This window comes from Globicephala melas, chromosome 6 (assembly GCF_963455315.2).
Source record: "Globicephala melas chromosome 6, mGloMel1.2, whole genome shotgun sequence".
Classification (NCBI taxonomy): domain Eukaryota; kingdom Metazoa; phylum Chordata; class Mammalia; order Artiodactyla; family Delphinidae; genus Globicephala; species Globicephala melas.
In genome coordinates this window covers 22,314,005-22,330,530 of record NC_083319.1, presented here as the reverse complement: position 1 = coordinate 22,330,530, position 16,526 = coordinate 22,314,005, and the positions used below count along the sequence as shown (strand labels likewise).

Sequence of the window (16,526 nt, the reverse complement as noted above, 5' to 3'; positions counted from 1 at the left end):
TGTTTCCCAATTAAAATAAAAAGGGAGAAACTCAATAGACATGCATTTTTTGTCCTTTGCCCTTCTTCCTGCCTGAAATGTGGAGATGCTGCCCAGTGGTGCAACAAACATTTTGTGACCATGGAGCCACTCACGACAGGTGGCAGTAGAGAAAGGGAAAAGATGTCTGGTTTCCTAAGTAGTTGCATGAGCCCTGGACTTCCTTCTTTGGACTCCTTGTTACATGAAAACAAAGTGCTTTTTAAGCCACCGTAGTTTGGGTTTCTGGAACCACTGAATCCAGCCCTGACCCCCTGCAAATGCAGCAGGTGAGCCTGTGCCTCCCTGGTTCCCTGGTGAGAATTGATGAAGTCCATCCTTCTTCCAGATGAAGAGAGGAATATCATGGCAATTGGTCAGGAAGTCCCCTCTGCCTGTGAGGTGTGTTTCCAAAGCTTACCTGGCGTATGTGGCATATGTGGAGTGGATTTTAGGGAAACATCTGTCATGTCCACTACACTGTTAAACAGGATTGTTGTAAAGATTGTGTGACATGGGACATAAAGGACTGGCAAGTAGCAAGCCCCCTAAACATCTTCCTTCCTCTCTTCTCTATAATGACTTTTTAAAAATTAAATATTTAAAAATATTGAGCTGTGAACAAAGCATGTTTCAGGTATATCAGAGAATCAGAGATGAGAAAGACACTCTTTGTTATTGGACACTGGAAGTGTTAACAAAATCACTGGTGTGAAAAGTCTTTGGAAAGCAATAAGAATTATAGCAATAAAGTGCCTGGAACAAAGTATCCCTCAAACATTTACTCATTTTTTGTTTATTTGTTTTTTTAAAAAAAAAATACATTTACCCACTTGATTTCAAATAGAAGGTATGGATAAGATTTGGCCACACCAGGTCAAACAGGATCCCAGTCATTGTGACTCTGTCAGGCTTAATCACTGAAATTTGCCAAGTCATGGTGATTAAGCTAAGTCATGGTTGTTAAGTCATCACAGACAGAATTAGAATGTGGGGAAAAGGTCAAGGGAGAGCATTTTCCCTTACTTTGCTCTGAGACAAAACCAAATTCAGTTCAGTCCTCCAGCCTTAGGGTTCAGAGAGCTCTGATCTAGCTAGCTGAGGGAACAATTCACTGTTAAATACAATCACAGAAGTAATAAGAGGATGCATCTTGTCAAATAATTCAGACACTACAGATGCATACAGTGTAAGAAGCAAAAGTCCTTGTTCTCTGGGGAGGATTCCTTCTGACGTTTTTCTATGGCAACGCACTTTCAGAATAGACACTCATCTCCTCTTCCTTCTCTACAACTTCCATTGCATTGGCCTGGTAAGGTAATGCTTGGGAAATAATTATAAAACTGGGTAGTAATATTATTCTCATGATTGAAAGAGCCCCTTAATACATGTAAGACACTGCATTTCAGGGGAGGATGATTATGCCTCTTCCCACAGTACTAGGAGATACATTGGTGCAGCACCAACTGTGAGCCTTATCCTAGAGAAGAGCTTGGTACCTAGCATTTCTTGTCCTTATAACACTTCAGGGAAGCACTTGTTCTTATTATCTTCCTCAGAGCCTAAGGAAACTGAAGTTCTAAGAAGTAAAATAACTTAGACACAATCACATTGTTAGTCAGTCGCAGGGTTGAGATTTGAATCTGAGTTAACAAGCTCCAAAGCCCCATACTTTTCACTGTTCTGTTTTACTTTCCAATACAGGCAAGACAGATTCCTCTAATAGGTAAGAGCAAATTTAGGAAAGGTCATACTTATGGGATATCTGTAAACTATGATTAGTAATGTTATTTTATTCTTTTTCCTTTTTAAAATATTTATTTATTTTGGCTGTGCCAGCTCTTAGTTGCAGCACGTGGGATCTTTTAGTTGCAGCATGTGGACTTCTCGGTTGTGGCATGCAGACTTCTTAGTTGCTGCATGCAAACTCTTAGCTGCGGCAGGCATGTGGGATCAGTTCCCTGACTGGGGTTTAAACCTGGGGCCCCTGCATTGGGAGAGCAGAGTCTTACTCACTGGACCACCAGGGAAGTCCCAATAATGTTATTTTATTTTATTTATTTTTAAATTTTTTTTTATTTTTTGTGGTACGTGGGCCTCTCACTGCTGTGGCCTCTCCCGCTGCAGAGCACAGGCTCCGGACGCACAGGCTCAGCGGCCATGGCTCACGGGTCCAGCTGCCCCGCGGCATGTGGGATCTTCCCGGACCGGGGCACGAACCCGCGTCCCCTGCATCGGCAGGCGGACTCTCAACCACTGCGCCACCAGGGAAGCCCAATAATGTTATTTGAGACATGCAAATATGTTACCAAACTCAGGTTCGGCTGCTTGCTGCTCAAAAGCCAATATTCAAGAGGCAACTGTTGGTAGAAAGGAAAGTTGCTTTAATCAGAAAACTGGGCAATCTGGGGAGAAGGTGGGCTCATGTCTCAAAACCAACTCTGAAGACTCTGCTTGGCCATGAAAGTGTCTAAAGGGAAAAAGGGAAGTAATCTCAGTCACTGAGATAGGGGATCAGACTCATAGCCATCTCCCACTGCATGCAGGCTTGTTGCCTCCTCGTGATCTTTCTTTTTATGCTATCTGTTCACAGAGTTTGTTTGTGAGATTACTGAAGGTGAAGCTGGGGAAGAGAGCTGGTCATCTGTTAATTACTTATTATTCATTTCTACTTCTTTGATCTATGGAAAGAACTATGGAAAGAAAGTTTGGCAAGGTATAATGTGATCAAAACATTTGAAAGGTGTGCTTGGGCTGGAGATGAGTAGAGCATGGGGTGACTGGTTAAAGGTTAGCTACAATATAGTTTTGCTAAAGAGACAAAAGGGGCCTCCTGCAGGGAGCTCTTTCCTGCCAAAAGCTGCTTACAAATCCCCACTTGTCAGAACATGATTCCATTTCTACAGGATTATGGGCAAAGGTCCGTCTTCTGTAACTTCTTCATGCTGACATACGGCACTGTATTCTTAGAGTGGAAAATGTTGACATGGGTCTGTAGCATCCCTTTGCTGAAAATTTTAGTTGCCCGCTTACATATATGGGCAGAACAAGCTACAATTACTTTGATGCCCACAAAGCTATAGATTATTATGAGCAGTAGTGTTAATCCCATTCTCTTGAGGCCAGTTCCTGGAATTGTGCTAGCCATACATTCAGTACTGCTCAAGATGGAGCAGCGTATGTCATGGCTGCAGTCTGGTCATCATGCAGTTAGCTTTTCCCCTCCGGTGGCAGTTATAGTATCTGTAAAATGACTCCAGAACGTGCATCAGACACTGAAGAATTCTGTGATTCTACTGTCCTCATCATTAACTGTTTGAGCCTGCTCATTTAGGACTCAGGGAGGCCTGGGAGATTTCAGCTTTTCTACAAACAAGAGGCAGGGGACATGGAGGGGCCTTTGTACTTGGGAGGGTCCCTGCAGGGTTCTGCTCGCTTCCAAAGACACTGAACATCTTGGGATGTCACTCTCTCATCCTGGCTTTCCCTCTTAGTCCCTCTGCCATCCTCCTATCCACTTGGCTAAGGTCTGATGCAATTCTATGGCAGTCTTCTTTCTGCCTCATGATGGCAGGTGCTGGGACTGGGGCAGAGAAAATAAAAGATGAACCTGAAACATCATTTTGTACAAGTAAGAAAGTATGTAAAATATGATGGGGACACAAAAGGATAGGGGTCATGTCAAAAGGACATAGAAACCCTCTTAAAGGAGCTGCAATAGGCCAAATCTAAGACAAGTTGAACATCAAAACAAATTCAAAGAATGGCTAAACAACAGGGTCCTACTGTATAGCACAGGGAACTATAGTCAATATCCTGTGATAAACCATAATGGAAAAGAACATTCAAAAAGAATGTATGTGTATAACTGAGTCACTTTGCTGTACAGCCGAGGTTGGCACAACTTTGTAAATCAACTATATGTTAATTAAAAAAATAAATAAAATTAAAAAACCCCACAGACGTTATTATAGGCAAAAATGTATATCCTCCCCCCCAAATTTAAAATTAACATATTAGCGCCCATATGATTAACAATAACAATTATATGTTAATGTAATTAACATATTTTATCACCCATAAAATAAGTTACCATGAGTTCATAAATGTAGAGATAAGGAAAAGATCTTCCTTACAATAGAATACCAACTAATAAATGTGGGTGGAAAGATGGAATTAGAATGTCACCATTTTGCAACCACTGTATTAATAATTGATTCAGGCAAAAATCATGGAAGCTAGATAAGCAGGTGAAAGTTTGAGGAGGACTAGAATAAGTCTAAAAGTATCTCTTCACAAGTTATTTATTAAAGGGGAAAAGGTCACTTTACAGTAGAATAACAGGACAGATAACCGTTCAAAGTCAACATCAGTGTTGAGGCAAACGGACATTATCTGTGCTTTCTATTGTGTGTCGAGCACACAACATCATTTCTGTGGTATCCTGATAGAAATGCATAACATGGATTTCATTATGAGGCAATATCAGACCAACTCCAATTGTAGGACCTTCTATAAAATAACTAGCCGGTAATCTTCAAAAGTGTCCAGGCTGAAGTCAAGGGAAAACTGAGGAATTGATTTTCTAGATTATAGGAGACTAAAGAGACATGACAATTAAATGCAGTGCAGGAAACTGGATTGGGCTGGGGGCAAAAGGATAGCTATAAAGGGCATGATTGAAACAACTGTGAAATTTGAATATGCCCTACAGATTAGATCAAGAGTTGGCAAAGTACATATGGCCCTCTGGTCAAATCCAGCCTACTGTTTTTGCTTTTTTGGCTGCACTGTGAAGCATGCAGGATCTTAGTTCCCTGACCAGGGATTGAACCCGTGCCCCCTGCAGTGGAAGTGGGGAGTCTTAACAACTGGACCACCAGGGAAGTCCCCCAGCCTACTATTTTTGTATGGTTTGCAAGCTAAGAATGTTTTTTACATTTTAAAAATTTGCTGTGAAAAATGTAACAAAATTTACTATTCTAACCATTTTTAAGTGTATAGTTCACATTATTGTGTAACAGATCTCTAGGACTTTTTCATCTTGGAAAACTGAAACTCTGTACCTACTGAACAACTCCCCATTCCCCTCTCCCCCACCCCCAAACCCTGGCATCCACAATTCTATTGTCTATTTCTATGAGTTTGACTGCTTGAGATGGCTTATACAAGTGACATCATACAGTATTTGTCTTTTTGTGACTAGCTTACTTCACTTAAGAGTAATGTTCTCAAGGTTTATCCATGTTGTATTATGTAACAGGATTTCTTTTTTTAAGGTTGAATAATATTTCATTGTATGTATTTAACACTTTTTTTTTAGTTTGTATATTACTATTTTTTTTAGTTTTTTAAAATTTTATATTGGAGTATAGTTGATTTACAAAGTTGTGTTAGTTTCAGGTGTACAGGAAAGTGATTCAGTTATCCATATATATATATATATTTTTTTTTTCAGATTCTTTTCCCATATAGGTTATTACAGAGTATTGAGTAGATTTCCTTGTGCCGTATAGTAGGTCCTTGTTGATTATCTATTTTATATATAGTAGTGTGCATATGTTAATCCCAACCTCCTAATTTATCCCTCCTCCCACCCCACAATTCCCCTTTGGTAACCATAAGTTTGTCTTCTGTGAGTCTGTTTCTGTTTTGTAAATAAGTTCACTTGTATCATTTTTTTTAGATTCCACATGTAAGTGATATCATATATTTGTCTTTCTCTGTCTGACTTCACTTAGTATGATAATCTCTAGGTCCATCCATGTTGCTGCAAATGGCATTATTTCATTCTTTTTTGTGGCTGAGTAACATTCTATTGTATATATGTACCACATCATCTTTATCCATTCATCTGTCAATGGACCTTTAGGTTGCTTCCATGTCTTGGCTATTGTAAATAGTGGTGCAATGAACATTGGGGTTCATGAATCTTTTCAAATTATTGTGTTCTCTGGATATATGCCCAGAAGTGGGACTACTGGATCATATGGTAGCTCTATTTTTAGTTTTTTAAGGAACCTCCATACTGTTCTCCATAGTGGCTGCACCAATTTACATTCCTACCAACAGTGTAGGAGGGTTCCTTTAAGGCAGTTTTAACCGCCAAGGATTAGAACACTCCCCAAAAGAAAACACAGACAAATTGATAAAGAGATTCAAGAGGGAAGTGTGAGAGAAACAGGACAACAGCAAACCTGTTTCAAATTTTCCTTCAAATAACTAGAAAATACAGATTATAGACTTACTATTATATAGATTACTACAGATCACCTTTCAGTGGGACTCTTTGATGTATGCACCTGAAACACAGGAAAACTTATTTCCCAGAGTAGATATAAGGAAGGAAGGAAGGAAGGAAGGGAGAAGGGAGGTAGAGAGGGATGGAAGGAAGGAGGGATGGAAGAAAGGAGTCAAAAAGAGGAAGGAAAAAAGAAAAGAAATTCCCCCAAATTTTGGAAGGCAAGGAGGCAGGATTCAGAGACATTTCAAATCTGCCCTAGCTTCTCATTATCATAGAATAAAATCTGTCCCAAAGCTTTTTAAATCTGTTTAAACCAAAAGAACTTTGGGTGAAGGCAAATTATTTTTAGAATGCTCTTGTTATTCAGGTTGAAGTTACTAATGATACAGAACTCATAAATTATACAGTAACAATTTGTTTTCTTATTATAACATTAAAAATAACATAAACCAGTGCAGTATTTTTGTGCATTTGCTGAATGAAAGAAAGATAATTTAAATTGGGCGCCTCCATGCAGTCCTAGTCAAGTTCGAGCAGAAACTCTCTGTATCAGTCTCTGACATGGCAATTTTCTAGGAAAGAAATTCATTTAGGGAATCAATCAGGAATTCATTCGTTATTGTTTGGTTAATATTAACTAAAGATTTTTTAAAAAATCACCCTTGTCTTCTTCATTTGCTTATTTTAAGTGGTGAGTATATGAAAACAATGTTTACTTTTCTTATTGAAGACTGTGCAGAAAGACCCACAGGCATTTGTCTCTGGGTGGGAAGAGCAGAAGATCTGATCTAAAGGCTGGCCTGGCCTCTTACCTGCTTTGTACCTTTGGGTAAGTCACATCTCTTCTCAGGATCATACATACATATTCTTGTCCCTGACAGAGTTGTGACACAAGGTACATGGAAACAATCTCCAACTTCAAAGGGCTGTATAAATAATTGTTTATAATTATTAATATAGGGACCAAAGTGCTTTGTGATAGGAATAAGCAGTCAAAAACACCCACTTTTGGGACTTCCCTGGTGGCGCAGTGGTTAAGAATCTGTCTGCCAATGCAGGGGACATGGGTTCGAGCCCTGGTCTGGGAAGATCCCACATGCCGTGGAGCAACTAAGTCTGTGCGCCACAACCACTGAGCCTGCACTCTAGAGCCCGTGAGCCACAACTACTGAGCCTACGTGCCACAACTACTGAAGCCTGTGTGCCTAGAGCCCGTGCTTCGCAACAAGAGAAGCCACGGCAATGAGAAGCCCGCGCACTACAACAAAGAGTAGCCCCTGCTCACTTCAACTAGAGAAAGCCCACGCATGGCAACAAGAGAAGCCACGGCAATGAGAAGCCACGGCAATGAGAAGCCCGCGCACCACAATGAAGAGTAGCCCCCGCTTGCCGCAACCAGAGAAAGCCCGCGTGCAGCAACAAAGACCCAACACAGCCAAAAATAAATAAATACATTTATTAAAAAAAAAAGACAACAAAAAACACCCACTTTCAAGGAGAGGCAGGAAGCTGACCCTATTTAGATTTTCTCCATTTGCCCTCCAGATCCACTCTCCACCCTGCTTCTCACAAATCCAGCCCCCTTCCCTAAGCTTCTGCTTGGTTTGGGCCGGTCTGGTGTTGATTCTCCCTATAGGTCACTTCGGACTGGCTGTGTCCTTCTAACAAAAGCCACAGTTCCTTCAGGCAGCCCGTGGCACACCTCCCTCCCCTGACACCTTTGGGCCCAAGGGGTCTTCCCAGGCCCTGTTGGTTTCCTTTTTCCCTGCACACTGCCCTTTGGGTGGGTGTGCCATCTGACTCCTGCTAGGAGGAGGCTGCTCAGTCTAATTAACTTGTGTAATTACTGTAAAAAATATGAAAGTACATTGACTTCGAAAGAAAAAATAAGTAAAAACAGATAGTTTAGACAGATGGTTTAAATTAACGAATCTGGGAGAAGGAACCCTTCCCAAAGATACATGGATGCAAATGACACCTTGCCACGCCACCATTGTGGGGAAAGATGCACACCACGTTTCTCAATCCAGTAAAGAAAGCTCTGAACTGTAAACAAACAAGCAAACAAAAACCCAGAGTCATCACCCTGCAAACTTCTTTTTCGCCCTGCATACTTTTAGTGCCAAAATAAATGAACCTTGAGTTTTTCCTGTAAGCTATATACTCACTCCCTGACATAAATCCATCCGCAGCATTTTCAATGCTGACCTTTCGCAGATTTGCAACATTCAGGGCTATCACAATCATGTGAGAAAAAATATTTTTCCACTAGGAACATACTGAGTGTAAACTTGGGAATGTTGGCAATCTTGTGATTTTCTTTTCATTTAAATACATGTTGTGTTTGTTAATATAGTGAGCCAGTCCTTTCAAAGCTTGGACTTTCTAGGGCTTCCCTGGTGGCGCAGTGGTTGGGAGTCCGCCTGCCGATGCAGGGGACGTGGGTTCATGCCCCGGTCCGGGAGGATCCAGCATGCCGCGGAGCGGCTGGGCCCGCGGGCCATGGCCGCTGAGCCTGAGTGGCTCCGCAGCGGGGGAGACCACGGCAGTGAGAGGCCCGCGTACCGTAAAGAAAAAAAAAAAGCTTGGACTTTCTTTAAACATTTTTATTGCAAACAATCTATGCTTTTTTCCTTTTTGATTCTGTCTTCCTTACACAGTAAGAACTCCAAATCCTATGTTTTAAATAAAAGGAAATAAAATTCTTGGCTTTATTAGGTAAGCATAAATATAGAGAAGAGTAAAAAGTTTTGTTAAATAGTGAATGGAATTAAAAAGGTGATGCTTATCTTTTAAATTAGTGATTCTTAAGGTTTGGTGTCTATCAGAATAATCTTTGGGGCTTGTTAAAAATAAACATCATGCCCTTTCCATGACTGTCTATTTCTGTATCATTTCCATGACTGTATAATTCTGTATCATTATAAAATTCAATGTTCTCATCTGTGAAATGAGGATAACCTCACAGAGTTATTGTGAGGATTAAGTGAGATAATGTATATAAAGCAGCAAAGCACTTAGAACTGCTCTTAATGCACAGTAAGCTATAGGAGTGTAGCTACTATTATTTTTGTTGGGAGACAATTCTCCATGTTTCTGCATGTCCTGGGAACAGAGGCACTGACCACCTTTGTTCTGGACTATTTTCTCCAAGATGTTTGTATAGCAAACAGCCTTGGAAGATACAGGGTCTCCCTCCAGAGCAGGGGGCAGTTTTGTTTTCTTTCTAGTGCAATAATGTCTCCCTTTGGTGGAAATGTCTATTATCAAGATTTGGGCTCCCTGAGCTCAGAGCTCCTCAGCTGTGATGCAAATCCTCTGCAAGCATGGCATTCACATGGGCCCCTCTGTCTTTCCCCTGAGAACTTAGGGGTGGCAAGAGGAAACCAACATGAACATGAACCTCATGCTGCTTGCTGTGCCGTAAGTAATAAAGTCCTTTGTCTCTGACCCAGGAGTTTTGAGTCTTCTACGAGCGTCTGTGTGGCAGGCAAAAGGAAGGTTAAAAATCTCAGCCCTTTCACAGTTCTTGACAATTACAGTGTTCAGAAGCATGCAGTCATGTTTAAAGAAGTGCAATTTGTCAACCAAAAGTAATTTAATTAAAGTAATTAAAAAGTAATTTCAGGGAATTCCCTGGTGGTCCAGTAGTTAGGACTCTGTGCTTTCATGGCCAAGGGCCCGGGTTCCATCCCTGGTCAGGGAACTAAGACCCCATGAGCCACGTGGCCAAAAGAAAAAGTAATTTCATTTTTCACTCCCATCTCTAAATGAATATTTGAAAGGATCCAATTCATAGTTTTCTTATTGCACAACCTCGGCACCATCCAGCTGCTCCCCCATGCAACCATGGCCCCCGTCTTATCTTCTGGTTTGAAGGGTACTATTAATGACCTTTGGAATCTAAATCCACCTGGCCATTATTCAAAACCACTAATCAGTGGCCAAATGGTAGAGCTGCAGAAGGTTTGAAGAGAATTTGCATTTCTGAACTTCCCCCAGGATCTCAGTTGACCCCTTCCTCACCATTCCAGCATACGATGCACAATTCCCAGCGTCTTCCTCCAGAACACCTTATTTCATAGCAACTATAGTTTTGCCCCTGTTACTTCCTCAACCCACTCAGCACCACTGACATCTTGATGACTGACTCATTCCTAAGAGAATATAGGCCACCAAGAAGGGAGACCCTCTGGAGGGGCAACCACTATTAGAAAAATGATGACTGGTACTAGCTCCAGAGAGAAAATCCAAGTGGTGGACACTGCCTGGTTCTCCCACCGCAATTTACACATGACCAAGTCTAAAGCTGGAGGACAGCTACTTGGGTTCTTTCAAAGGATGCAAGTCATCAGGCCAAGGCCCTTTGGACCCAGTGCATCTACTCTGTCTTTTACCATTCTTTGGCACGCCAAATTCAATGAGGGCACAGAATAGATAACAAGAGAATGTTATTCAAGAGAAGCTGGACTCATGGTAAATCCCAGCACACAGAGGAATGGTTGTGGGAATGGGTCACCGTTAAGAGTACTGGAGCCTTGGGCTTCCCTGGTGGCGCAGTGGTTGAGAGTCTGCCTGCTGATGCAGGGGACACGGGTTCGTGTCCCAGTCTGGGAAGATCCCACATGCCGCGGAGCGGCTGGGCCCATAAGCCATGCCCACTGAGCCTGTGCGTCTGGAGCCTGCGCTTCTCAACAGGAGAGGCCACAGCAGTGAGAGGCCCGTGTACCGCAAAAAAAAAAAAAAAGTATCTATTGAATGCTAAGGCATTATGGCCTTAGTGTTTATTTACAGACAATTTTTTAGAGCAGTTTTAGGTTCACAACAAAATTGAGGGGGGGAAGGTACAGCAAGTTCCCATACACCCCTTTCCCCCACATGCACAGCCTCCCTCATTATCAACATCCCCTCACCAGAGTGGGACATTGGTTACAACTGATGAATCTACAGTGACACAACCCGAATCACCCAAAGTCCATAGTTTACACTAGGGCTCATCCATTCATTCCTGTATAACATTCTATTTGTTTGGACAAATGTATAATGACATGTATCCATCATTATAATATCATACAGAGTATTTTCACTGCCCTAAAAATCCTCTGTTCTTTGTCTATTCATCCCTCCTTCTCCCAACCCCTGACAACCACTGATTTTTTTTTTTTTTTTTGCTGTCTCCATAGTTTTGCCTTTTCCAGAATGTCATATAGTTGGAATCATACAGTCTGCAGCCTTTCCAAATTGGTTTCTTTCACTTAGTAATATGCATTTAAGCTTCCTTCATGTCTTTTCATGGCTTGATAGCTCACTTCTTTTTAACCCTGAATATTATTCCATCGCCTGGATGTACCACATTTATCCATTCACTTACTGAAGGACAAACTTAGTGCTTCCAAGTTTGGGCAGTTATGAATAAGCTGCTACAAGCATCCACATGCAAGTTTTTGTGTGGACACATTTTGAACTCCTCTGGGTAAATACCAGGGAGCGCAATTGCTGGAGTGTAAGGTAAGAGTATGTTTAGTTTCATAAGAAAATGCCAAGCTGCCTTCCGGAGTGACTGCACGTTTTCGCGCTGCCGCCAGCAGCGAGCGAGAGCTCCCACGGCTGCCCAGCCCCCTCAGCGTTTGGTGCTGTCGGTGCTCCGGATTTTAGCCATTCTAGTAGGTGTGTAGTGGTATCTCGTTGTTTCAATTTGCATTTCCCTGATGACATACGATGTGGCACATCTTTTCATATGTTTATTTGCCATCTGTATATCTTCCTTGTTGAGGTGTCTCTTAAGCTTTTTGGCCCATCTTTTAATCAGGTCTTTCATTTTCTCATTGTTGAGTTTTAAGAGTTCTCTGTATATTTTGGCTAACAGTTCTTTATCAGATGCGTCTTTTGCAAATACTTTCTCCCAGTTTGTGGCTTGTCTTCTCATTCTCTCAACACTGTCTTTCACAAAGCAGAAGTTTTTAAATTTTAATGAAGTCCAACTTATCAATCGTGTCTTTCATGGATTGTGCTTTTGGTGTTGTATTGTTAAAAGTCACCAACATACTCAAGTTGTGATAGCTTTTGAATCTGTGATTTTATTTTTAAATTATATATGCATTGAGCATTTTTTTCTTCATTTGGAAAAGAAAGATTTTGAGACTTCCTGCAATGTGTGTGAATTAGTTGCGAGTGCACTTGCAAATCTGCAAATGTTACTGTTAATAGAGACTTCTATTTTGGAATAAGTATGTGTGCTTAGTCTGTGACAAGTTAACGTCAAATGAAATAAAATTAAGTTTATGGAAGTTTCAAGTCCATATTGATACTAGAAAATTAATTGTATTCCACATGACTTTCCAATACTGTTTATCAAAACTTAGAAATGCTGTAGAGGTCAATCTCAGTTACCAGAATCCAAAATTCAGCTGTGATCAAGTTGCTAATCATGAACTCTGTTTTAGGCTATAAGTCTACTAACTCACTGAGGTCATTTGACTAGAGATCGTCTGTGAGGAAATCACTGTTTACTATGCCATCGTTTCTCCTTTTATAAAGAAATCCAAGGAAGAGATAAATAAGGAATAGAATGTATAGGTTACATCTCAAAATCCCATGTTTGCTCATCTAATCTTGAAATTTGGACTAAAATAAATAGAGCCAAAGGCCAGAGATTAGATAATAAGGATGTTTTGGTTTCAGATGTTATTGCTTAAATAATTTAATATTGGTCAACACAACCCTAATTGTGTTAGGGTTTTTTTGATTTATTGAATGTGTTTTTACCTGAGCAGTTGAGCCACAGGAGGTAATAGCTCTTAAACCCCATTCCCCGGGTTCTAGTATGAAATGAACCAGTGATTGATAAGCCTCCCTGCTTCTTCTAGTACAGACTTGGGAAAGAAAGTCAGGAAAGAAGTAGTTCTGCTCTGTGGACAACGGTTGTGGGGAAAGAGACTTCCCTGGTGGCTCAGTGGTTAAGACTCCATGCTCCCAATGCAGGGGGCCCGGGTTCTATCCCTGGTCAGGGAACTGGATCCCACATGCATGCTGCAACTAAGAGTTCGCATGCCACAACTAAGGAGCCCTCAAGACACAACTAAGGAGCCGCAAGCCACAACTAAGGAGCCCGTGAGCCACAAGGAAGGAGCCCATCTGCTGCAACTAAGACCCAGCACAACCAAATTTTTAAAAAAAAGGGTTGTGGGGAAAACATGACAAATGGGATAGCCCTGTGGCTGCAGTTAACAGTACATCCATTCCTATTGGATCAAGATGTAGGGCTTTTTACAAATACTGTTGGATTCAATTAGCTGTTATTATTTTCTTGTATTACCCTCATCTTGGTTTTGGAATCTATATTACACTAACTTCATAAAACGAGTAGGCAGGTTTTGAAAGTTGTCTATTTGTTTTTGTAACAATTCGTTCTTTTCAGGAGAACAGTCTGATGACTTTTTCAGTCATCAACAGTCTGATGACAGTCTGATGACTTTTTCCTTAATGTTTATACAAGCATCACTTTTGGCATTTTATGTATTTCTAGGAACTTTTGCATCCCATCCATGTTTTCAACTTACTATCTATTTGGTGGTTTTCCTAATATTTTATTCTAGATTCTGTTTCATGGAGTTTTCTACAATGAGAGAGATGAAATGAAACCTGAGCAGGTCAGCACTTTTCAAACACATCGTCCACCTCTCTGAGTAGGGTAATTCTGTCCAGGATGTAGCACCCCCATGACTAGTCTATCATCTGACTCTTACCTGGCCTGGCCCTTCTGTGGTCCTCCCTGGTTGCCATCTAGTTTGTCTTACCTTCTCTCAGAGTTCTAACCCCAGCTTAGGCATCCTCCTTGATGATGCTGGTCATGGTTAATAACCAAAAGGGGTAAAAGAGAACTCTAAGGGGTATAGAGGAAAGAAGTAGTAAATGTGTGCTTTGTAGGTACAGGATTTCCTTCTGGAGTGATGAAAGTTTCTGAAACTAGATCGTGGTGATGGTTGCACAACTTTGTGAAAGTACTTCATGCCACTGGGTCGTACACTCACTTTAAAATGGTATGCCTGAAACTAATGTAATACTGCATGTCAATTATACATCAACATAAATACATACATACATACACTGGTTCAGATGGTAAATTTTGTTATGTATATTTTTCTACAACAAAAAAAAATAATCTCAGACTTGGGGCAAGAGCCTCCTCTGCGTTTCTTAGTTCCTTATTTATTTCCATTTCCCTCAGTCACAGGGGTAGTGGCTACCCTTTGTATTTACTATTTTTAAAATTTTCTGTTATGTGTAAACATAAAATCTACCACCTTAGCCATTTTAAAGTGTACACACACTTTTGTTTCACAGTTCTAGAGATTATAAGTCTGAAATCAAGGTGTTGGCAGGGTTGGGTCCTCTTGGGACCTCTGAGGGAGAATCTCTTCCACGCCTCTCTCCTAGCGTTTAGTGGTTGCTGGCAATCCTCGGTGCTCCCTGCCTTGTGGGAGCATAACTCCAATTTCTTCTTCTGGCTTCACATGGTTGTCTTCCCTGTGTGCACGTCTCTGTTTTCTCCTCTTATAAGGTCGCTGGATTCAGTGACTTCATTTTAACTGATTACATCTGCAAAGACCCTGTTTCCAAATAAAGTCACATTCACTGGTACCAGAGGTTAGGACTTGAACATATCTTTTTGGGGAGACACAATTCGACCCACAACAGGAGTCATCATCAATGTGGTGGCAAAGAAAACTGATGCCACACAGAGAAATCTGCACATAGACCTGTTTACTTGAGGAAAAAAAAAAAGTCCCCGTTTCCTTTTCCAACCTTGCAGTGTGCTTCAAGCACCCTCTACTGGCAGAGTTTAACATCCAGCCAGCTGGCAACAGGCAAATGCAGTCTGCAGAGTGCCGTTCCCTGGGGCAAGGGATGATGGGCTTTGCAGCTCAGAGGCAATAAATTCATAACAGCCACGGACTAAAGTTCTGTCTGCTTTGAAGTGAGCCTTCCCTACGTTAGTTTTAGCTTGACTACGGAGCTCTAAATCGGCTCTGGGACTAAAGCCTGGGAAGGGAAGAGTCCAAAGAGAGGAGATGCTTAGGCTAGGTCTGGTAGGTTATAGCAGGTTGGAAGGCCTTGAAGTGGAAGAGGGATGATATTTTAGGGAGAGGGACCAGTATGGGCAGAAGCAAAGCATGGGAGACCCTAGGTTGTTATGGAATTCTGAAAGCCACGTTAAGGTATTTGAACTCTAATCTGAGGGTGAAGTTGGGTAAGAGTAACATGACCAAATTTGTAATGTAGAAAATTTCCTTTATCTCCAGGCAGCATGGGAACTCCTTCTGTTTGGGAAGGAGAGCCCTGAACAGGCAGCAATGAGCTTCTATAGGAGGAGTGTGCACAAAGGAAGTGGACTGGGAAACCTGCGTAGCTGAAGAACCTCATGGGAGACAAGGTTCAATGAGAATCGTCAAATGTTTCAAGTATGGAAACAACATGATCTGATGTGGAGATGGCTGGCATCTCAAAACACAACACGTATCAATGAATGCATCATCTTACACTGTAAGTTTGTGTTACTTATTTCAGGAATGGCACCTGATTTCATAATCTAGAAACCTTAGTGTCATCAGGACTCAGTGCTCTCCTTCACTCCTCCACAACCAATGATTAAATACTACCCATTTTGCTTCATAAATGCGTCTCAACTTTTCTCCATTCTCAATGCTACTATCTTGAAACACACCTGTAGCAACTCTACTTGGACTCTTATAACTGTCTCATAACGATCTTCCTGATATCTCCCAGCTCGTTTTCTCCGGCAGAGTAATTGTTCTGAAATGCAAATCTTAAGGTGTCACTTTATTACTTAAAAACTCTACGCTGGCTCTCCATTGCTCTTAGGATAAATAGCAATTTCTTCAACATGGAACAAAATGACCCCTCATAATCTGGCTTTTTCCAGTTTCATCCCCTCCACTCCTCATCCCCCAGCTCCACCCCCATCCCAGCCATATGGATTGTCTTTTTTTTTTTTTTTGCTGTACGCGGGCCTCTCACTGTTGTGGCCTCTCCCGTTGCGGAGCACAGGCTCCGGACGCGCAGGCCCAGCGGCCATGGCTCATGGGCCCAGCCGCTCAGCCGTGGGATCTTCCCAGACCGGGGCACAAACCCGCGTCCCCTGCATCGGCAGGTGGACTCTCAACCACTGCGCCACCAGGGAAGCCCCATACTATATTTTTAACTTTATTTTGTTCCATTTTCTTAAAAGAATTTATTATTTCTT

The 16,526-nt window shown here is 41.5% G+C and overlaps 1 protein-coding gene across 1 annotated transcript in view; it reads right to left on the bottom strand.

The window, feature by feature from the left end:
* The window catches only part of PTGR1 (prostaglandin reductase 1), a 74,034-nt gene that overhangs the window by 30,774 nt on the left and 26,734 nt on the right, over positions 1-16,526 (bottom strand).